We start from the raw sequence: 24,618 nt of genomic DNA, 5'->3' as shown, positions 1-24,618 counted from the left end.
GTACATTGAGCACTTGCAAAAGTGTCGCTGGACTCCATTTGGTGAAACATTCAGTTGGGAACCATTTGGTTTAGTTTAAAATTCCTGAAAGTCTTATCCCCTGTAATTTGATAAAAGATTTCAGGGGATCAGCATTGTGCACATGTGCCAAGGACAACAGACAAGAGGCTGTGCTGCCCTGAGCGTCATGTTTTAACAGATGCGTGTTTCCCATGAACTGCCGGGTCCCTTTTAAAACCTTCTACTTGCAAGTTTTAAGATTTTATACATTCAAAGGATTTTACTGAAGTTCCATGGTGTCAAAATACTGATTTTAAAACATGTCACAGATGCACATAGGTGACAAAACACAAAAAGTATGCTTATTGTACATATTGTCAATATTTAATAAGAGGTTAACAGGCGGCTTACTGTAGTAATGACTTATTTAAATAATTGATTCAATATGTATTAGATATATTTGTATTATATGCACTGTTTTTTCAAAAAAAAAAAAAACTGTTCATATGCATTATTTACAGATGGTCCTTCATTTACAATTTATGTGATTTACTACCACCCAGATGTATGGCTGCCCTTTAACCTTATCATGTTATTTTTGAATGCCGATATTTGGTCGTAACATCTAACAATGACCGCTCCATCTGCTGTATGATTACACTGGCTTACTCAAACCCAAGCACCCATATTTCCTTCTGTTTGGGTCTTAGTCAGTGTTTGGGTGTCTAGCACTGCTGCGTTTTCTTCAGAAAACTTTTTGTTTGCAATTCCCCAAGTTATTTTTTTTATTTAAAATGGTTAGCAAGCAAAAAAGTGAGTATTTGTTATTTGTTAATAATTACTGTACAGTATACAGAAATGATTACTGTACTTATTATTATTATTATTATTATTATTATTATTATTATTATTATCCCCCAAATTAGTATAATTTTAACATTAAAAATCTGAACTGTTAAAGCAGAGAAAAATTTGAGAAATTAAATAAAGTTATAGCAAAGCCTTATGCCACAATGTAACATTAATGAAAAATGTGTTGCTTTTATATTCCTATGGATCATATTTTACAGTTTAAGGGGATTTTCCACAAACGAAAAAATCAATTTACAGCTTGGTCTTTGGAACAGGACCCCACTGGAAGTGGAAGACCACCTTTATAGTATATTTACAGTACTTGTATCTTGTAAATAAGTGCAGGCTATTTCTTACTAAAAGCTCAAGTTTAAGTTTTTTGTTTCTTTTTTATTGTATTGCCTACCACGTGGTGCGGAGCAGGAGGCTGTTAAAGACATTCACGGAATCGGGTAGCATAGTACAGTGTTTCCCAGCTCAGTCAGCTCCCTGCCAACCTCTGGCACTGACTTGGTTGACGAGTGAAGAGTTAGTTTCAATGCTTGAGCTGTATCATTTCTGACTGGCTCCTCATACCTCCATTTTATCGCCCTACAAAAGCGTGCACAGAGTCGCCTGTTGCTAATGAGACGTGTATCTCTGCTGCCGGACGTCTGCATTAATTCCCCTCACAGTTGTCCAGTAATGCCTGTCATTACCGCCTCTGCTCTCCAAAGCCAAACCCTTAGCATCCGTCTCCCTTCCGTCCTTCATCTGCTAATTATAACCCTATTTACAGATTATCGCCTCTTCTGATTGGCTCTCAGGCCCCAGTTGCTATAACTTCATTAGTATTGTCACCTGACCCTGTTATTCTCCCTGACGGGTTCTGCTCCAGCGAGTATGCGGGGTGGTCTCCTGGGGGGTCAGCGTTCTTCCCAGCTTTCTCTCTTGTCAGGAGCCCGGAAACACGTCCGTACAGCCGTGCAAGCACACACTCTCACAAAGCACATACATGTGTGAACACACGTAGACCAGTTTCCTATTCTTAGCTGCCTGAAGATATATGAGCAATCAAACCTTTAGGTCCATTATGTTGCAGACAAAGCTGAAATCACCACTGGAAATACACGAGGAACTTGAAATATGTTTAAAATCAACCAGCATGTGTTTTCTATGCATTGCATTGCAGGAAAACATAATCCTTGAAAAAAGGAATATAAGAGTGGACAGTTATTTGGCAATGTATTACTGATATTACTTACTGTTTTAAACAGCTGTATTTCTTTATTAGTGTTTTAAAGGCCAGGCCTAATGTTCTCTTGTGTTGTACCAATTAATTTCAAAACATTTGTACAAACAGATTGCTTGAGATGGACTCGGCATCAAATTAGACCTCGTCTTAGAAATAGATGGATATTATTCATTCTCCGGCATCCAGGGCATTGCTCTTCAGACAGCGTGTGGAAGCTGAAGTCTCGGTGTGTGAGAAAAAATAAGGCGTGAACGAAACGACTGTTCAAACCTCGTGCGTCGTCCGATTATCTTTGCACGTTCCAGCTGCCCTTGAAGGAAGAACATCGCTAAATAGTACGCATTACGGCACTGAGCGGCAGGCGATGCTGCGAGGATCGGGCAAAAAGAAACTAAAGGAGTGATGGCTTCCCGTCTATCTGACAAAATTCGTTTTTAAATTAAAAGGGAGCTTAGCTCTTTGGGTATTTGGAATTCTCTTACGCTGATTGTGATTGCTGTGCAGGAAGGAAAAAATAAAACACAGCAAAGCAGACAATTATATCACGGGATCTTTGCAAAGCAGGCCTTGGAGGTGCCTGACAGCATAATTAATCTTGTGATATGAACAAAGAAACCAACTCAATACTATTGAAGATTCTTATTAAAATTACTAAATACCTCTTACTCTTTCAGAAGGAAACCCTCTGTAATTGCATAAGAATTATTTTAATGATTTTTGTGTTGCCTGAGTAAATAAATATTCAATTTACTGATAATTCTGGATTGTGAGACATGTGACAAATGACTTTTTTAGTTACTCCAAGACACAAGTTTTCAAAATTGTTATTATGGAGTAAACAAATAAATAAATGTGTCGTATCTACTGCAAGTGGAGAAAAATGGGGAGCTCAGTAAAAGCCAAAACAACGATACAAAAAACTGATAGAAAGATATAAAACTTTTTAGAAGATACTGCTCTTTTATTCAGTTTGAGAGAATATTTCTCTCTGTGCTGTGTGTGTGTGTGTGTGTGTGTGTGTGTGTGTGTGAGAGTGAGTACAGTAAGTGGAGGGCGAAGAGAAGTTTGTGGTTTGAGGGAGTCTGTGTGTGTGTTTGTGTGTGTTTGAGTGTGTGTGTGGAGCGGGGGGTTGGGTTGTGATTAATTTAACTGAAACAGAATCAAAGTGAAAATATACAAGCAAGCAAGATCACAGTTAAAACCACAAAATCAGTTTAATATATTCCCAGTGCTACTTGTGAATGTTAATAAAAAAATGAATAATTAATTTTGCCTTTGGCATTGCAAGATATTCAAGCTTTAATTAGTGCACTCTACTTTTAGACAATTTAAAAATAATAATTGACATTCATACTTATTGGCATCTTCTGTGATCTCGTCTCCTGTTTTGTCAACAGGGGCTGTAGGGGAGAACCTCTCTGACGGCCTTTCTGTAAGAGTATGAATCAAATATTTTCATTCTGATGAAGAAAATAAGTAATAATGTAACACTGAAAGTACTTTCTCACAACATTATAGAGCTGGAAATAACAACATTGAGATGAATTGCACCAAATCACCCAAACACAACATGCCTTTACACATATACATAATACTTTAGCTTTTTTCTCAGTTCTAATCCATAATACTGAACTGTGTGCTTCTTTACTGAGATAAAAAAAAAAAAAAATTCTTTCAGGTCATCAGTTCTTTTTTTGCATATTCGTGTTTATTATACCTTTCATAAGAAATGTAAGAGCAGTAATGAAATGGCATGTAAAACAAATCTAAAATTCTCAGATAAAGGAACTGTGGTGGTATTTGAGAGTTTAATACTGCATGTAGTTGGGACTTCACGCAGTTGGCCAATGTAACAGGCATAACTGTGTAAATGAAGACTTTTGCATAATCCCATAACCATATATGGGCACTATGATGATAAGATCAGTAGCTAATAAGATATTTATGTGACACCCTAACAAACCCATCTACTGTTGGCATCATTACGCCTCACAGGGCCACTTAAGATCAAGTGAAAAATTTTAAATGACATTGTTTCCGTGAGAGATCATTTATATTTAAAGATTTTTTTGATTCATTTTAGAGCTTGCATTTTTTTTTCCCCAAGTATGACTATGTACTACAGCATACACATGCTACTCAATATTTTGCATATTTTCTGAGTTGAGAGTCAAGCTGGAAGTACTCTGTTATTTAGAATTATAAAAATATTGCAGAAAAATATGCCCATTCATAACCATGCTATTAGGCCTAATGTGGGATACGAGCGTGGGATGACACACAATGGTGCTGCAATGTGTGGGGAATGTTCCTGTTACCCAGAATCATGGAAGTTTATTGCTTACAACATTTTGGAATGTTCATATTCAACCCTTCTATTCTTTTACCTTCCTCAGATGGTGTGACTGCAGTAGATCTGTAAACGTTTTTATTCTGATGGTATTTAATGTGTGGCCATGTGATCAAACAGCTTGTCTATTAGAGCTCTATTTGCAAAATGCTCTCACCCTGTAGGCTATCAATGATGCCATAATTTCACCTGATACCTGGAGTAAGTGGAACCATGGGGGGGCTCAGAGAAGAAGCCCTGCTGTGGCTCAGCTGAAACAGAGATACGGGCTTTTCCAGAGGAAAGAGGATTGCACGGTATGTAAAACAGTGGTATTTTAGAAAACAAAGCAACCTATCCACAGTAAAGAGAACACCAGCAAAAACACTTAAGTTTTACTATTACCCATATGCCTTTGCTTCCTTTTCCCTTTAATTCAAGTACTTCCGATTGTGTGCAAGGTCTCAAATTCAAAAGTAGATGCAATTATGCCACATTTTTCTAGTTTCCTCAGTAAGTCTCTGTTTTGCCATTAAAAAAAGACATTTTTTCCTATATAAATAGAAATATGGCATAGCAAACCTGCTAAAGACCACTCATCCATTGTACCACCTGTGACTGGCATTGAAGATGAAGTGGGATTATTCCAGCAAACTGCTGCCTGTAACTGTGCCGATTATCTTGCTGCAGTTCTACTGCTTTAAAGAACTAAGGCATGAACCCAAAGCCATGCAGATTTCCATTCTGGGAAGAAACAGAATCCTCGAGGATGGTTCCTCGCTAATTTTGCCCAGATTATGAGGATGCTGAGCTTCTCAGGCCCAATCCACCTAATTTCAGGTATTAAATTGTGGAGGTCAATCCTTTGTTATTACTTATGTTATTATTAAAATGTGACCCCACATGTATTAAGATATTTGCGCAATATGTTTTGTATAATCTGTGGGGAAAAATTAACTGAAAATTCAAAGGTACCTACACTTTCTAAGATAGGTGCGGGCAAGTGCCTATGTAAATGTAACCTGTTTTGTTAAGCATTGAAATGTACTGAAACATTTCTGTAAATTGTAGAATAGTGTAAATATGCCCTTTGTGTTTCCTGAAATGGGACAAACTGGCCTTTTCTGATCTAGAACAAATTCCTATCTTGGCCTTGCAAAGATGATGCTGTTCATTCTATACTGTGGGAGAATCTGATGAACTGCTCTCCTTGCCTGCATGTCTTCTGTAACACATCCATACACAGGTACCTTCGATGTTTCAATTTCACTCTTTGCACTTTCCATAGAAAGCTCCAGCCTTATATGAAGAGCATGTTCTTTCTTTTTTTAATCCCCTTCATATCTCAGTGGAGCTTCCCTGTACTCTTTATTTATTATCCAAGCTGGCATGGCTGATCGATGAGGTACCAGCTCAATTACAAGGGCACAACATTGCCTTTTTTTCGAACTGATAGGGTGAAAAACAACCTTTATTTCAGGGGGCCAATATAGTTTTATGAAGGATTCCTAGACAGTCCACTAAAATAAAATATAACTTTTTCACAAGTTACTGAGTGATATAATTATAATTTCATCTTTAATGGTGCTGTTTAACTACTGCAAAAAAAAAATACGTTTGACCTCTTGATTTTTTTTCCGACTTGTTCTGGAATGTTTTAAATGTGTAATTATGCAGTTATTGAGTGCACATGCCCACCTATAATCTGTTATATGCAACCACAGATTTTTTTTTTTTTTTAATTAGTTTTAAGAACAGTATCGGATCACAGTAGCACAGAGACCAAGACAGTACGCTGAGAATGTGCAAATACATCTGCAGACATAAAAAAGAGCAGAAGTTCAAAAGGTTACAGTATTTCATACGTATGATCACATATCTGTCTAATAAGTTCCAGAAGGGTGTTCAGACATTTGAATTGTCATACGCATTGTTTTTTTTTTCTTTTTCTAGTGGAGGAAACACATTGGTCATCCTCATATTTAGAGGGAACTTCAGGTGTGAACCATAACAGTAAAATACATTCTCTTACCAAGTATGGAAGAAAAATGAGCTGTAATCCCCAACTTCACGAAAAAATGGACTGTTTTTAAACAAAAAATAGAGGGGTTACAAATCAAACTTCTTGTTAAATGTCTGAATGAATCAGTGAACCCTGTTTCAGTGAGCATGTGTCCTATTCCATTCTCAGAATAAATACAACATTTATATGTATACATTTAACTGACATTTTTCTCCAAAACAACTTATAATGCTAAGGTATTCCATTACTAACCCATTTTTACACTAGTATTGGTCACTGTTTGCCCTATTAGATCCCCTGTGTCTCATTTGATATGTACTGGAGTGCATTGCATGAGAACATGAGCAGGCCTAGTCACTGCTCTTCGTTCTGCTGAGATCTGAAAATGCAAAATTGAGGTTAAAGCAGTGATAGCACGTGTTCCACAGTGTGTCAAGACAGACATCTTAAAGTGTGATGAGCTATGTTTGGTCAGGAAGAGGGGAGGCCTGCGCTTGTGAATTGGCCATAAATTTGCATCAGGACCGATCCATCACAGCGGATGGAGAGCATGTGAGGAGCTCTGTGTGTGTATGGAAGGAGGTGTGGGTGCGAGAACCAGTTTCTTCGCTTCCCTCATCACCACTGACATGTTCGCATTTAAGCGAGTGTGAATGCAACAATTCCACAAATAATTTGTCAGGTTATTGTGCTGAATTGGCTCTAAACCATCCTCCGCCTCCACTCACCCCACGTCCACCCACACACCCGAGTCCCACAGAGGATAATGTCACGGGACACAGGAAGAACAACACAGACCTGGTTATCCAATGACAAGTTTTGAAGTTTTTGTGTTTTGTCATGAGAAAACATCATTTTTCCTTCATTTGCATCTGTAAGCACTTATGTGCAAAAGAAAATTACTATGACTCCCATCAGTGACACTACCGCACATCATATCAGTAATTTGTTTATCATAGTCTTGACTTCAAGGGACTGTTATATATTGTCGAGAAAATGGGGAGGGGAAGGTAATGCATTATGCAGGCAAATGTGACCTTAAAACACTATATTATGAACATTATTTATCAAAAAGAGGTATTGGCCCAGTGAGGGAGACACCCTACCTTTTCTTGTAAGTTACAACTCATTAACTGAACTTTACTCTACTGTCTTTGTTGTAGAGCTTCAGCCATCATGTTTCTCTGTAAAGCGGTCACCGGTTGGACATTGAGCATCAAGCCCCGCCGGGGAGACTGCGGTCTTCAGACGGTTTCACACAGATGGTGCTGAGGCCTAGCCCAGCGTGGACTAGACGAGTTTCCCGGTGTAACATTGTTGATCCCTCAGAGACCGCCTAAAGCAATGACTCCAGCGAGGGCAAACTAAAAAAACTGTGCATTCATCATTATTGCCATGGGCTTTTGCAAATGATAATCATTTGTCTTCATCCTATTTTTAGACAATTAGGCAGAATGGAGTCCAAAAAGTCATTTTTGCCAGATGGGCGAATGTTCTTTTATTGCAATTTGTTGCCTGTTTATCTGTTTCTGTTATTTCATATGATGGATTTGGAACTCTTAAGAATTTTGTGCATCATCGATCTGTACCAAGAAAGCACAAGACTGGAATTATTACTTTATTATAATAGAATGGACCACACTAAACCTGCCTGTTTAATAAGATCTCAATAAGTCTGTTGTAGCTGCAATGTTTAAACTGTGAATAATTTTGGTTTGTTTCATGTTTAGTGCAATTTTTTTCTTTCTTTTGTCTCGGTTTATTCTCAAATGTTTACTGAGTACCTGTGGGCTTATTCATCACCTTTATGAATTCTGCCATTGTCACAGCTAAGCAGATGCATTGGCCACTTTTTGATCTGAGCAAAATAAAAATGATTTCACCTTAATCCTGTCACACAGATGGCAAAACATCCATTGTCAAAACAACAGACCTTGACCAACAACTTGCTGTGCTTCATATGCCCTAATGAAGACTGCATAGTGGCTAGAGCTGATGCCTTTTGACCCAAAGGTGACAGTTTTGAATCCCCCTTCCATCTGTAATACCCTTGAGCATGGTATTTGTTGTGTTTTGCTTGTATATCAAATGTATACAAACACGAATAAAGATGAGACACGATGGATCATGTTTTCTTCTTTGTTTTTACTGAACCACGTGGAAGCAAGAACTCCCATTCTTTTTGGTACATACCACTGGCCAACTAAACTCTAACCCACATTACTCTTAAGGGTGGCCCACTAACACTTACCCCTGAGTTTATACAACACTCAGTACACAACAGTGTGTGTATACACATACACACACACACACACACACACACACACATTTCTTGAACCACTTGTCCCGTACGGGGTTGCAGGGAACTGGAGCCTAACCCGGTAACACAGGGCATAAGGCGGGAGGGGGAGGGGACACACCCAGCACAGGACGCCAGTCCATCGCAAGGCTCCCCAAGCGGGACTCAAACCCCAGACCCACCAGAGAGCAGGACTGTGGTCCAACCCACTGCGCCACCACACCCCTATATACATGACAGTATTTACCCTAAAATTGCTTGTGTAGAATTACCAAGCTCTATAAATGGGTATATGCATTTATTCCTTTCACTGATGTTTTTCTCCAAAGCAACTTACAATGTTAAGGTCACAGTTATTACAGTCACAGGCTTACAATTATTTTTACCCATTCATACAGTTGGGTAATTTGTACTGGAGCAATTCAGGATAAGTATGTTCAAGGGTACCACAGCCAGAGGTGGGGATCAAACGTACCACCTTTGGATCCAAAGGCAGCAACCCTAATCACTACAATACCAGTAATAACTGTAGGTGCTTTAATACTGTAAGCTGCATTAGAGAAAAATGTCAGCTAAATGAATAAATGTATGTATGTAATGCATAAATTGTACTTTTGCTCAGATGTATGTCGCTTTGGACAAAAGCGTCTGCTAAATGAATAAATGTAAATATAACTCAGGCTACATTCCTTGGTCAAGAGTACTATAGCCATGGGATGGATTTAAACTCGCAATCCTTGTACTCAAAGAGGGCAGTTTTAATGACTGCGCTGTCTTGAGCTGTATAGTTTAACAATATAAATCTTTACACAGACAGACCAGAGACAATCATGACAGCAAGTGGCAAAGTGTTTAGATCCACTGCCTCCCATGTGAAGGATCCAGATTTGAACCCCACCTCCTGCTGCAAAGCCCTTGATCAAGGTATGTTTTCCCAAACTGCTACAGTAAAAATGACTCAGCTGTTTACATGAGTAAATCATCGTATTTCAATATTGCAAGTCAACTAAATGATTAAATAAACATATGTGTTTTCTGTGTATATAGGTATAAAAAAGGGCATGTAATAATATGTTTATCATGTTCAGCGGTCCACATTAACAGACACAAGAAGCAGAAAATAAGGGGAGAAGACTAGATGTCTCAGCTGGGCTAAGGGTCAGAGTTCAGAGGTAGAGAAATGAAGACAAATGAAGTGATACAAGTGACATACACCACGTGTCCCCTACTCTGTGATTCAGAGGTGACAATAGGTCATCACATTAGAAGGGAGTATTAGCTCAGCTGGTGTTGATGCATTACCTCTACATTAACAGTTTGTGAACAATCAGTTTGTTTATTATGGTGTGCACATATAATGCAGACAAGGTGTAGCCCAGTCCCAGAGCTCAGTCCTTCAGAATATGTTTCATTTTGAAATGTGTTGAAAATATATTGAAAGTTTTGGAAAAATGACTGTATGTTTTGGAGTGAGGTCACAATGCTAAGTATTCCCAAAATAAAAGATACCATGAATATTTATTCATTTTTGCTAGAGGAACTTACAATTATTTACCCATTTATACAGGTGGGTAATTCTACTAGAGCAATTCAGGGTAAGTACCTTGCTTAAGGGTACTATAGCCAGAGACGAGGTTCAAACCTGCAACCTTTGGGTCTAAAGGCAGTTGTTCTATCCACTATGCTAGCAGCTGTCCTAGGAACTGCCATGAAAATCCAATAATTGTGTCTATACTGCAAAGTACAGTACACAGAAAAAAAAAAAAAGTATAATTTTTATGTGATTTTATTTTAATGAAGTGTATATGTTCATTTCTTTATTTTTTTTTACTTCTATTCATTAATCTAAAGATGGTGCTCTCCAAAGATGCTGTGTCATAGACGTGGCTGGATTTACAGAGAGGACAGTTTAGGTCATGAGGAAGGAATGCCATCACCTCTGGTGCCGTTTCTTATTTTTAAGTTTGTTTATAGCGAGCAATACAGTTCAGTTATAGACCTGCAAATCATTTATATGGGTTCTAATGCTGTATGAAGGGTGAATTTTAAAAAGGACATGAAGACAAAGATGTTCAAATGTCCACACAAATGTATTGATTAACAAAAAGGCATGAATATGCCCAAAATTTCCTGCTAATGGTAAAATACCATGAGAATCATGGCCATCTACATCACTGTGAACTTTGCAGACATCCTAAAGTGCCCACATTAACCTTAACAATGGATCATTCAAGGTTTTTCATTATATTCCTGAGAATTTTGAGAAGAAGTTTACATGTTCCACCTGCAACACACATTTATCTCTCTCTAGAGGTGTGGGAGTAGAGGATCCTAGATAACACCCTCTTTGCTCCCAAGGAGCATTACCACACCAGCTCCCTCAGCCCATAATTTATAACATATTAACTGTATTCTCTTACTCCTTGGATGCACAAGGGCCTCTATTGATTTTCATTTGATTAAACGTCTGCTCATTCAGACCAAATTAGTCTGACTTTAATCAAATCTGAATCGATACACACTTACCCTTGTACGCAAAGTTGCACTAACAATATCATGAAATTGCAGTATAAATTAATAAAAGAGGGGTGAAGAAAAGGGGGTTGTTGATCTTAGAGGGGTAGACTGTGAAAATATTACAGCAAGTATTATAGTAGATTTGTTTGAGTTTCTTGGAAGTGACTCTGTCAGGACTGCATGTTGGGCAAATTTAATTCCCATGTAAGCCCACCGAAGAAAATAATAAAATAATCTGTGCTCCACTGAACACCCACCCTTGTCACAATCTCTCTAGCTATCAATCATTTTTATTGACCATGTGCAAGAAACAATTCTTTCACACAAAATGTATCAACACAAAGTGGTTCAGCAGAGAACTGTGGTTTCCTTTCTGGTTGAATTATGTTAAAGATGACTGTGGTTTTTTTTTTTTTTTGTTGAATTTGTGTGTTTAGGTATCATCTCCACTCTCTAAATTAATGCCCATCCATCTCCTCTTGCAATGGACTGTCATCCAGTCCAGCAATCCAGGGTGTAGTTTTGACTGACCTTGCACCTGTGATTCCAGGGTAGGCTCTGAACCACTGTGATCCTGATTTCAATAAGCTTTTAATGATAGTGAGTGAGTGAGTGAGTGAGTGAGTGAGTGAGTGAGAGCGAATGAACGAGTACTTCACCCTGGGTGACTCAGTTCAGATTCTGTTTTTGTAACATTTTTGAAACCAGGAGGTGATTACTTAAATTTAAATATATACCCAGGTCTGTATGTTTAAACAAATCGTATGGTGCTTCTCAGCATTACAGAGCACTGTGGACGAGAGCCGCAATTCAACCTGAACACTATCGTGTCACTAATTCATGGCAACCAGGAACTCATAGGTGCCTGCAGATCACAGAACGTACAAAATGACAGTAAGCCGAGACGCCTCAGTAAATCAGTCCTTCCTTTGGCAGAAGTGACTTTTTCCAATTTTACAGAGACTCTTGGTTAAAGTTAATCACAGACAAATCTCCGACTTGCACAGTCTAACCTGAACTGGCAAATATACAGTATGTCGACCACTCAATGTATGTCTTTTTTTACTTCCTACTGCAAACATGTCTGATGGAAAGTACTTACTGAGGGAATCCAGAGGATTGGATGGACTGTTCTCCTCTTCCAAGGAGGAGCTAGCACTCATCCAGACTAATAGCAATTCAACTCAATGCAGATCCTGTTTTGCATAATTGGAAACCAACCATTTCTGAGCGCCGAGCACGCCTATTTAATTATAGAGAATTACATGTGCTTGGGATCTGAAGTCTATGTGGGAAAATCAAACAGCAAAAATTAATCAAATCAAATAAATTTAAGATTCAGAACAGGTCAAGATGCTCCCAACAGATTAAACTCCGATCCTTCCTCTGATATCTTGTTCATAGCCCTTCATTAATCCAGCCCTCTGATGGTTTGGTTGTTTATCCTATTTATAAATCAAATTGATGCCAATAAGCTGCCATCTCCGATTAACAGTGTATAGATGTGTTTTTCCTGCTTTTAACCAATGGTAAACACAATTTATCATAATCTCTGCAGTTTTAAGAAGAGCTGCTTGAAAGTAAGGACAAATATCTCCTTTCTTTGTTTATACAACGGCACTATATTCACAACCTGTACCTAAACAACAGCAAAAAATAAATAAATAAAGGTATATTGCGCTTTTGCACTAACCATTCTTTTCCTCTGTAATATCTCGTAATAGACCTTTCTTAGTGGGTGCCTGTCAAACTGCATAGCTGATGTGCAAACATAAATTGTTGAAAGCAGTTTTAGGTAAAGAAAAAGGGGAGCAAGACAGAATGCAGTTTTCGCTTTCTTCAAAAAAAAAAAAAAAAAAAAAAGCCAACCTCAATTTACATCAAGGAGGGTTAAAAGACCTTGGGATTAAAGCGATAAACTGGCTGCTGTCAGAGCTAAAGCACTGCTAACAATTTATTGCCAAACTCGTGTTGTTCAATATCATTTCATATTATATCATGTCACCGCGAGGTGACAGCGGCACATCAGGCCGACTGAGCTGATTTACTCGGAAGAATCCGTCGACGTCTTGGAGAATCGAAGCTGACTTCATTCCGCTCTGATTTGGAGGAGGAAAACCATCTGAGCTCTGGTTCTGAGGAAGGCAGTGTGCTCTCGGATAGAGCACATGTGCTCCTCCAGGATGCTCTCATGATGAAAAGTGAAATTTGGGAAATAGAGGCTGCAGGTACTTAATAGAAGTTCCAGCCCTCTTTTCTAGCTCTGTGATTGCTACTGTAGACAGGCGTAATAGAGTGGTCAGTGAATTGCACTCAGTGATTTTCTATTTTTTCCTCTCATTTTTAGCATATACAGTTTTCTCCTACCTTAAGAAGGTAATTTAGTCCTCCAAAAACCCTCATAAGGTGAATTCTTAAGAAATGAGGATGCAATAACCATTAGTCTTATTGGTGAAAATGTTTAGGCTTTTCAGAATCCCAAAACTGATACTCATTTATACTGGAATTTCACAAAATCCAAATAAAATTTACACAATTACCTACAATTACTTAATCGTTACCACTAGTTATCACAACACAATGTAACAATGTAGTTTTCCTTCCTCAGTTACTAAATAATACTGCATGATTAATACCTTATGACTGTCTACCCTCTTTGAGCTTTTTCATAGCTGTTACGAACTGTAAACTTAACAAAACCTCACAAACGAAACATGCATGCAGGTGGTACTCAAATTCTATGTATTAATTCAAGTTTTCATGTTAAAAAGCAGAGGAAAGATTAAAGAAATCCATGAAAACAATTTTTAAAAATTCACACTCAATTCACCAACAAGTTAGCATGGCTTATATAGTCCAACCAGGGCCATGATCACTGAGATTATAACAGATGAAACTAGTAAACAAGAGCTGATGGAGCTTCAGAATTTAATGAAGCACAAACCAAACTATGCCTTTGGTCTTACACTACTCTGCTGTTGTGAAGTGTGAAGAATCCAAATCCTTTCCTCTTAAATACAAAGAGATGTCTGGTAAGTAGGGATATTAAATGAAGTGCTTGTTTAAGTCAAATTATCATAACCACAGTGATGTCCCTCCTGGTATGACTGTACTGAAACAATAAAAAGCTTGGCTAGAAATGAAACAAAACAAGTTTTTACAACCCAATATTCCATCAGGCTATTCAAAATCTCAACAAATGAATAAATGTATAAAGATATTTAAAAGTATAGTTCAGTTTTCCACAAGCTTTCAAGCAGTAAACTGCATTTCTTTTTTCGAAGTAAAATTAGCATACTTTCATGCCAATGCGAGATGATGATTAGTCTTGTTATACAGAAGTGTGCTAATATGACATATGGAACGAGTAAGTCAGTGTCTAAACCAGCAAGTCTTTTCATTCATTTGTTTTTAAACTCTGTTGACAATGCTTGGAATACAAATGTGTGCAGTGATTTAATAAACCCATTTTGAGGAGATTAGCTACAAGTAATTGCAATGTTCATAACAAAGATAACAAAGGCTTTTTAGACGTAGTTCAAACAGCACTTTGAAGTCACAAATGCGCCTTCCCTTCGGTAAGCTGACAGCTCCAAAAAAAAAAAAAAATGCAGAGGAGCATTTTAAAAAATGCACATCTTCCCAGTATGCTTGTCCTCCCCCTTTACTTCCCAACATAGACTCTGTTCTGAACACCTTAACCAGAACACTTACCGACAGTTCCCTTCTGTCAAGGACCCAGAGGACAAATGTGGTACTGAAGCATAAATAAAGACTGCCACTAGCCAGTAGGAGTGACTGGCATCCAGCAAAGCGCAAGACAGCCGACTGTCACGGCCTCGTCCCCTGCGGAGCTCTCCGGCTTTATCGCATAGGAGGCTGGCGAATTCACCAGCGGAGGGCTGGACCGATAAGCTTGGCTCCTATGCCTCCGATTCATAATCAGGGAGATGGACAGGTCCTAAGGACAACAACACTTGTCTGCCCTGCTAACATATGTCTGTCTCCAGAACCCAGCCTGCCAGGTGCCCTTTAAATTAAGAATGTGAGTGATACACTGATAAACCGATGCCCTAAACACCAGAGGGGAAAGAAAAAGGGGAAAGAAGGACTGGAGTGTGAGTGTAAATAAAATCAGCATGAGAACTACTGTCCTGTCAGTCAATGAGTGGACACAATTTGAGTCCGACACGTCTGAAACTCATCCTCTTTATTAATTCTACTTCTGGGTTATTTCTTTCCCTTTGGACCACCAATTTCCCTTTTGGATAAAACAACAGCCCTAAACAAACTCACTGCTAACTGATCATGACAGTGATGGTGAACACTGACAATTGCTCAAACCTATTGGTGTGACGCCTATCCTTGGTGTGACCTGTAGCCCTGCATCAGCTCTAAATGAATCAGACCATATTAAACACCTAGTAGAGGTGGGTAGCAGGTGGCAAAGTGGTTAAACCTGCTTAAGGACCCAGGTTTCGTATCCCACCTGCTGCTGTATTACGCTTGAGCAAGGTACTCATTCTAAATTGCTCCAGTAGAAATTACCTTGCAGTATAAATGTGTAAACCGTTAAGTTGTTTTGCAGGAAAACATCCAAAAATAAGTTAATGTAAATCTAATACTAATGACAGTGATGCCAGTCAGCTGGCTATCCAAAACATTGCATCTCTACCACAAAACATTGGATTAAGGCACAGGCCATAGGCTTCAGTTTAAGCTAAAGTACTGTGAGATGGTATGACAGTACAAGATGAGTGCCTGCTTTGTCTTTGAGATGTTTATTTGTGGCTTCGAAACTGACATAAATCTGTAAAAGTTTGAGGCACGTTATGGCACATACATTTAGATGGAAGGACACAATTTCTAAGAATAATTCAGTGCATTGCACTCAGTATAAATAAGAAGGAAATCAGATGTTCTGACAGTACTGCAATCTGACCTATTTGGAAATTGTTCATATATATAGTGAGCTTATCAGCTTCAAAGCTCTGCCAGAAAGGCACTCAAAGGAACCCCTAATACTGTCGATGTTGAGGCCATTTAGAGAGCACATTTAATTGTCAATCTTCCCTTTGAATGATTAGCCGTTTCTGGCTTCTGACACATTTTTATGAACTCTTCTTTTATTTTCAGCTCTTTTCTTTTATCTTTTTTGGGATGTTCTCTTTTTATCACATCGTGCTCCTGTTTGTCCTGGGAGTCGTTTTCGATTATTTCTAAAAAAGCCAATCCACCCAGCCGATATAACTCCTCTTCCCATAGATACGGTAAGTAAGCCAGGAGACAACTGCATTTTTTTAAGTAAAGAAGGGAAAAGAAAACATATAAAAGAGGGATCAATTACAGTTACAAAGAGAGCTCTAATTCCTCTTGCCATGAGAGGCGATATCTGTGACAATGGCTCCAGGCAATATGGATGTATTGTTTAAAAGCAGTGTCGTCTGAGCGACTGCAGCGCAATGAGTCTTTCCTGTTCCCTTCCTTTTCTGCCCTTCTCATTTATAGCACTTTTCTCAAGGTCACTTGCAGATGTGTTTTTTTTACTGAATCTATTAATGTTTATCACTGAAAAACAAAAAGGTTAGACAGAGGTTTGGCTGATTTAAAAAAAATGAAATTCATCCAATTATCTTCAATAGAATCAAACTGCATTTTATTTGTCTTGTTAGTTAGTGATGCCTTTCAGTTGCACAACAATATTAAATAAAGAGATGCAATGCTTTAAATACTTGATCACATATATTAATCAAGACATATATGAGGAAATATATGAATAATTAGTTTTTTAATTAATTGAGGATGACTGTTTTTAGTATGAGGAAGGGGTGCGGTGGCGCAGTGGGTTGGACCACAGTCCTGCTCTCCGGTGCGTCTGGGGTTCGAGTCCCGCTTGGGGTGCCTTGCGACGGACTGGCGTCCCGTCCTGGGTGTGTCCTCTCCCCCTCCGGCCTTACGCCCTGTGTTGCCGGGTAGGCTCCGGTTCCCCGTGACCCTGTATGGGACGAGCGGTTCTGAAAGTGTGTGTGTGTTTTTTTAGTACTTGGTCCTACATGGTGATCTGATGCTGAATCTATTATTTGTATAGTACCACAAATGTATTGTTCATATTGTGCTATTGTGCTTTTGTGCTTAGTAGGGTTTCTTTTACCCATTCTGCTTTTGTCTCAGTAGCCATCAAAGTTGCTCTGGAACCAGGATACAGCTAGTATATATTTTAATGTATTGATTCCTTTGTTTGATGTGTGATTATGCAAATTGCTTGTGTTGCTCTTTCTGGCTGTTAGGAGTTCTCACCATGTTATGGCTTAAGGCCTTAGAAACCCCCCTTTTTTTCAGAGATGTCACTGAGGAGTTTTTCACTCCTCACTCACAGTTGATGTTAACATATTAGAAATAATGTTTAGCAGAACCATTCTTGAGCCACATCTCTGCACAAATTGACACAGAATTTCCTTGTAGATATTATTATTATTATTATTATTATTATTATTATTATTATTATTGATTTCTTTGTCAAAGGCAACTTACAACGTGGACATGGTGGCTCAGCAGGTTCAGCCAGTGTCTGCTGTGTTGTGGGTCTAGGTTTCAAGCCCTGCTTGGGGTGCCTTGCAACAGACTGCTGTCCCCTCCACTTTCAGCCTTGTGCCCTTTATTGTTGGGTGAGGCTCTGGCTTGCCACGACTGCACTTGGGGCAAGCAGTTTCTGACAATGGAAAGCGTTTACGGCGTGAACACTGGCACATTTTCAAGAATTGAAAACAATCTTTACATTATTGTGTGTAACACAATAATCAATCAAATTAATGATGAAATTATTATTTCAGGCAACTGCTGAATAGATAACAGCAGTATTATAGGTGTGTAGGTCAATGCCTTTGAATGTCACAATAGAGCCCTGGGTAAATAGCCCCAAATAGTTGTATGAAGTGGTTGGTTTTCAAGGATGATGGATATAGAGGTAGTGTGGGGTATAGCCATGCCAGAACTTGAAGATTAGGACAGGAGTGTTGAACTGCATCCTAACAGGAATGAAGCACCAATGGAGACACTACAATGAAGGAGAAGTACAGGTATAACACTGGAAAGACAGGCACCAGATTCTGGACAAATTGAGGGCCAATAGGGAGCTGCAGAAGTCCAACATCATCAAAAGAATGAGACCCTGAACAAGAAGTTGAGTAGCATAGTTTGTGAGGAAGGAATGGATTTTAAGAATGTTATAGAAAAAGACATTGGTGGGTCAATGAAGAGGTAGTACTAGAGTCCAGGATAGAGAGACATGGTTTCACGTCACTCTGTAATGAGACATATAGGGTCATATTTGTCCCCCTACGGTTAGAGTGAGAGTGACATTTTCCAGAGTGAGTTTTCAGACGAAGATCTCTGAAATGTGCGGCAGAGGGTAGGTACAGAATATCAGATTTTTAATGGTCAAGTTTGAGGTGATGGTCATTTGTGCTTGAGAAGATGGCCGACAGACAATTTGATATCTAGCTGAGACCTGAGGACTGAAGATAGGAAGTTAGATGAAGATCTGGGCATGGTCTGCATAGAGTTGATAAGAGAAGTCACGATATTAAATGACTAAACCTGAGGAAAGAATGTAAAAGAAAAGTACGGGAGGTTCAAGTTATCCTTAACTACAACTGGCTAAGTCAGCCAAATTTACAGGTACCCACAATGGATGAACAATCTTCTTCTACATCTATGAGAACTTTCTCTTTTGCAATAACAAGTTCATAGTAATAATTCACAACCCCCTCTATGTGAAGTGGACTTTCATTTACATGCAAAGGTAACATTTGGCTTCACAACGGAACAGAATAAAGGTCTCTTGATTTTAGTAGAAATTGGTGTCTCCAAATCTCATCATCGAGATATATAGGTTAATGTCTTTGTGGCATTTTACCAAAAGGCCACAGTGCATAAAGCTAGCCTTGCTATAAATAATTGAAGCACACTTCAAAGTTCTTAAAAACCCTCCCCAGAAAATATCAAAATATCGTTCCCAAACCCTCCCTAGAAAATATCAAAATATAGTTCCCAAATCCGATTGCAAGACAGCACTCATACCTATCGACCAATGGATGGTTATCACTGCACATAATGAACTCATCAGTTTTTTTTTTTTTTGTACAGCTGTTTCAGAACAGTCATACATTCGCGTTCACCAATGTGCGAGCTGTCAGGTTGAATGCACCCATCCTATTTGGGCGTATTCGAGGAGCACAGAGAATATTTTATGAGTGACCTTTTAGTGAAAAACAAGGCCGTGATTGTGAGTACATTTGATTATTCGCACAAGGGGCTCTTGCTGATAGGCTTTGACAATGCGGGCACGAGTGCCGCGGAAGTCAGTCATTCCGATCAGTGCATTAGCGGCACCGTTTCACCCCAGGCTCTGAAATTTCTACTTCTGTGGCCAGTGCCTTATTATTTGTCCAGTCTGTCTCTCTCAGGCTTAATAAGCCAACCGAGCATATACTTTGTGTCTCCCTGGGTCCAGAGTAACGTTCTACACAATTTGTAATGATGGCTCCTCAATATGAATAGTACATTATGTGCCTTATTAATAGTGTTCTTAAAAGCAATGTGCATTGTAGACATACAGCATAGGTGCCATTATAAATTCTGCGTGTGCCAAAATAAATGGGAGTTTCATGAATAATTGACAAATATTCTGCATTTCCCAATAATCGTGGGAAGGGCGCCCTTTGTTGTACCTGTTATGAAAATTAAGGCTTATTACTTTTGATGGTGTGATTTTTTTAAAACCGACTGTAAGTGTATGCTGCACAAGTCTGATGAGTAGTATGCTGCATTGTCCTCCAGCACAACCCATGCATCACGTTGCATTTGCGCATACAGCGTCTCCAGCGATGAGCCGCTGCACTCGGGCTGCTGGACAACCACTCAGCAAAGCACGATGGACTCTCACTGCAGAGCCCCTGTGGTAAACCAGATCTCTACAAAGTCAAGCTTGTTTCACATCACTCTGACAACCGCAGAAGTCCCTATAGCTATGGGGGAGGGTCCAAAAGCCTTCAAAAGTGCGCATGTGGCTGATCCTATGCAGTATCAGTAAGGTATGACCGTACAGCTGTGTATAGAAATGCATTCAATAGGATCAAAGTAAAAGTGAACACACCCTGGTACATGTCTTCAGGTACAGCGTTGACTCACTGCTTGATTAAAATCATCTTGTCTCAATAATCCGTACTGAATAACTGAATTCACTTCTCCACAAACAGGTTGTTCAAGGTGATAAAGCAACTCTGTTTTCCCTGTTTTACACCCTTTGGCTACAGTAATGATGTTTGTGGAAATTTCTCATCCAGACTGATGTCTGTAGCTGTAAGTGGCATGACCTCCTACCCCCGCAGGCCTAGAGGAATATTTAGATAAGCTCTATGATATGGCTACATAGGGAAGTATCTGATCTGAAATGTTCTTGAAAAAAATATACACAGGGAGTGACAGCTAAATACAGTGACACTGTTTTTGTTCATGCATCCCTGTGAGATTCCACTTTTTTCTCTGCAACCTTTAATAATTCTGAAATGTAAATAAATTCTGCATATTGTGTACTTCTTTTATTCATGTCAGAAGTTTAAAGATCAATTCAGAAGGGAAGAGAAGAGCACTGAAAGCAAAGCTTGCTTAAATGTTTACTAGTTTCAAGTAAATATTTTTGATGTTTGCAAATGTTTTTAATTTTCATAGTGCTTGTGATTTTTTTGACTTATTTCTTTTTGTAAATGTTGCAATATACAAACAAAATGCCTAAAGAAGACTAAATAAGGGACAGCTGACAGCTGTAAGCAGTAAACTGCTTCTATTTATTTGTATTTTTTTGCAGACAAAAAAAGAACAAACTTCATGTTATAACACTATCAACTGACAAGTGCTTGTGTTAAATCAATTATATTTTTAACTGCACTATAAACAAAAACACAATCCAGAACCTAATGATTGAAATAATGATGCTGACATGAAGTCTCATCTTCCCTTTAATAAAATCTTAATTACGAATATGCCCATGATGGCTTCTCCTGGTACAATGTTTATAATGCGCTACAAATTGCATCCATAAAAAATGTCAAAAATATTTCACTTTGCCAATTATGCACAGTCTGCACCGCAGCCGAACAATATTGTCTTTGAAACGAAGCAAAAAGCGCAGTAGTTGCTTTAAAGGAATCAAATGTAGTATTTGTCAGAGGATTGCATCTTTATTTATTTATTTATTTATTTATTTAAATTGGAATTGGACAATATTATGACAAGAAGCTAAATGACACATCAATGGGGACACAACGGAATCATCGTTGGCCATGTGCCCGCAGCACGAAGGATAACTCCATCTATGGAATATACAAGTATGGCCCTGTTGAGCAAGCAGCCCCCACCGCCTCCCCAACTCCCCCAAACTTAAACAGTTTTGACAAGCAACTCATCTATAGCCTTCCACGGCGCGATCCTTTCATTTGCATTCTCATTAGTATAATGTGATTTTACAAAGTGGAACGCGGAGGCACTCGCCACAATGTAGAATCACTGAACTCAATTGCAGTCTGACAATCCAACGCACTCTGACAACATCCACTGCGTGAGATCCATGATTGGCACTTTAGCCGAGTGTAAGTGAGTCACGCATATCAACAACACTCCTCGAATCACTGCAATAAGGACTCAGCTCCCCCTTTTCCTCCCCTCTTAAAGTGACTGAGAAATGCCTCTTAATTCAAGAGAATAAAGAAAAATATGATTTCTGCATGAATATTTTCAGTCCTCAACAATGGAAAAAACTTCTGTAACCATTCTGTAACCTGTATTTGGCTCACCATGTTTCTATTGAAAAAGTATATTATTAGCAGGCCCTTGAAGCATATGAGAGCAGCAAGAACTAAAAAGCTACGTTGATCCCGTGGGTTTGTACAAAGCTGCACTGCGAGTTCCATGGTTCATTTCTGTCACCTATGTTTGTTATGAAGTGAAAGATACCAATCAGATGGCGGCACTAATACCAGAGGTGATCCTTCAAACCTTCAAGGCAATGACCCATTCTTGAGTTCCCTCCAACTTGTGCTTGATGCCCATCTCAGTCTGCTCATTGACCCTAAACTCACACCTGTAGTAGGAAAATGATGCAAGACAGAGCATAGCTGCCAGAGGTGAATAAGTGAGTGGATTTCTGTGGCCTCTGCTGAAAGGATAAAAAGTATTAAACTATACCTATAGTTTTGACCAGTTAAATGGGTTGTTGAGAGTGTGTATTTGTTTGGCTTTTTAAATATGCAAATATGTCAATATCATACTCGTGTTAAAGTGGAGCCTTCATCTTTCTGCAGTTCTGTTTGTTATTTTGTTGTGTTATCAAGTCATAGAGTTTGGTAACAAGTTATCAACAAATGAAAAAATATTTGAAACTGTTGAAAGCTGTTTGTTAGCACTTAATTAAATTTTCAAGATACGTGGATTGCTAAAGTTTTAATGCACTGTCAGGATGAATAACCACCAGCTTAATTAGCGAGGTATGTTTTATAAATTTTGCTCATTTATATTAACTGTTAATTTGACAATAAAACATTTGCACTTCAGCACATTCTATTTGCGTACTAACAGTTACAGTCATTTCACAGCTTCCTTTCTAAATGACTATTTTATTAAGAACTCTATCCTACAGAGAAACTCTGAAAAATGTGGAGATCAACCAAAACAAGGAGAAAAGGAATCATGTCTTAATATTTTAACACTATTGTCCTTACCTTTACAACTATTTGTGCACTGTTAACATTTTTTCAACATTTTAACATCAAACCTTTAGCAAAAAATGGATCCTCCTCACTGACTGTATCTTTTTATAACAGTTACAGTGAGCTACACTCACAGTGTAGCAGGGATCCATTTGTATTGATTTCTATAATATCAGTTCCCTCATGGATTGCAGAGACACCGGTTTTACCCATTAACTCTGCTGAAAAGGATACGTTTCTGACAACTGGAGCTTCCTTCTGTGGGGGTGGAGCTTTTGTTGCCCTAATAATAACAGTGGAATACTCCAAAGTTTATTTCTGTGTGCTGTGTACATGGTACATCGCAGTAAAACCAGAGCAATGTCTGAAGTAGTGATTTGAAACAGCTGTACTGGTTCAGGTTGGCATCCACTTTAATTTCATACCTGTCTCAAGAATTTTTTAATCTTAAACTATAGGAAGCAATTCTTCGAAAAACAGCTCAGATACAGATAACAAATTAAGTGATCTGTGTTAAAAAAAAAATATATATATATATATTATGATTATTATTATGAAGAAACAAAGATGGTTTTGTTGAATGTTTATTTTAAAGATGTTAACTCAAAAAGTAATATTAATAGGTGACCGTACTTTATAGCTGACAAAATGGTTTATTCCTAAGTTTCCTGAAAGTGTCTGCTGTTGTTAATTGCTTGCATTACAATATGTCATGTTTACATATTGCCCCCTTTAAAATACTGTACTCAGACCATGCAGTACAACCTGGATGAGGGAGAAATTACTGTACGCAGTGAGCGAAAGAGAGGGCGCAAATCTTTTAGCATATAAATAAACCAATTCATCACTCGCTTTTCTACAAGAATAAACACTAATTTTCCTGAGCGTGACCCTGAAAAATGGCTGCGCGGCGCACTCCTTAAAGTGTGGTCAACGGCAGGGCGGCCAGACGGCAAGGCGCTCTCCCTCACGGTGCCGCAGCTAATAAACAGCTCATGTCAAAAGTGTTGTCAGTCCATTCTTTGCTTGTTTGGGTTCATCTCGGCAGCAGCGGAGACGGAGCTGAGCTTGTTCAGTGGCGCCGGGCACTGCGACTGGGCCCAACCAGCGTTATTGATTTCTATCCTTTGTGCTCTCTGTCAAAAAAAAAGAGTCAAAGTGAGGACCCGGTAGGCCTCGTCACCCTTTAGGGCAAATAAATAGAGCTTCGTATGAAGTGCGGGGCTCTTTGGTCCTCAGTATTATTACTGGGTGGCTTTGCAGTCAGCTGAGCTTGGAAGTATGTACTGCAACACTTTTTTTGACAAATTATTTGTGGTTTGCCCTCATATTTCTTGACTTGGGATTATGCACAGCTTTAGACATACTCCAGTGTCAGCTGCGTAATTTGCCTATGTTCTACGTATCTGTTAAACCCTCAGGATTTGTTCGGTCAAATTTGAGCAAAGCGAAACTTTTATCTGTTATAAATACGGTGTCTTTCATCTGATTGCCATAAGGCTTCATGACATCCCCCGTGCCAGGTGACTGAACGCATAAAGTTAACGAGCACCAATATTCAGAATTCGCATATTTGTGGTGTCTATGGTCACATCTGGGCAG

General features: G+C 38.8%; 1 long non-coding RNA gene across 2 annotated transcripts in view; it reads left to right on the top strand.

The window, feature by feature from the left end:
- The window catches only part of LOC108926216 (uncharacterized), a 55,372-nt gene extending 47,515 nt beyond the window's left edge, over positions 1 to 7,857 (top strand). For both annotated transcript variants that reach the window (XR_001965462.2, XR_001965460.2), the window contains 2 exons: positions 4,601 to 4,732; positions 7,602 to 7,857. This is a non-coding gene — a long non-coding RNA (uncharacterized LOC108926216). The remainder of the gene's footprint in view (positions 1 to 4,600; positions 4,733 to 7,601) is intronic.
- The last annotated feature ends 16,761 nt before the right edge of the window (positions 7,858 to 24,618 follow it).

Source organism: Scleropages formosus, chromosome 7 (assembly GCF_900964775.1).
Source record: "Scleropages formosus chromosome 7, fSclFor1.1, whole genome shotgun sequence".
In the NCBI taxonomy this organism is placed as follows: domain Eukaryota; kingdom Metazoa; phylum Chordata; class Actinopteri; order Osteoglossiformes; family Osteoglossidae; genus Scleropages; species Scleropages formosus.
The sequence above is the reverse complement of the archived record's forward strand: the minus strand, read 5'-3'. Positions and strand labels throughout refer to the sequence as shown.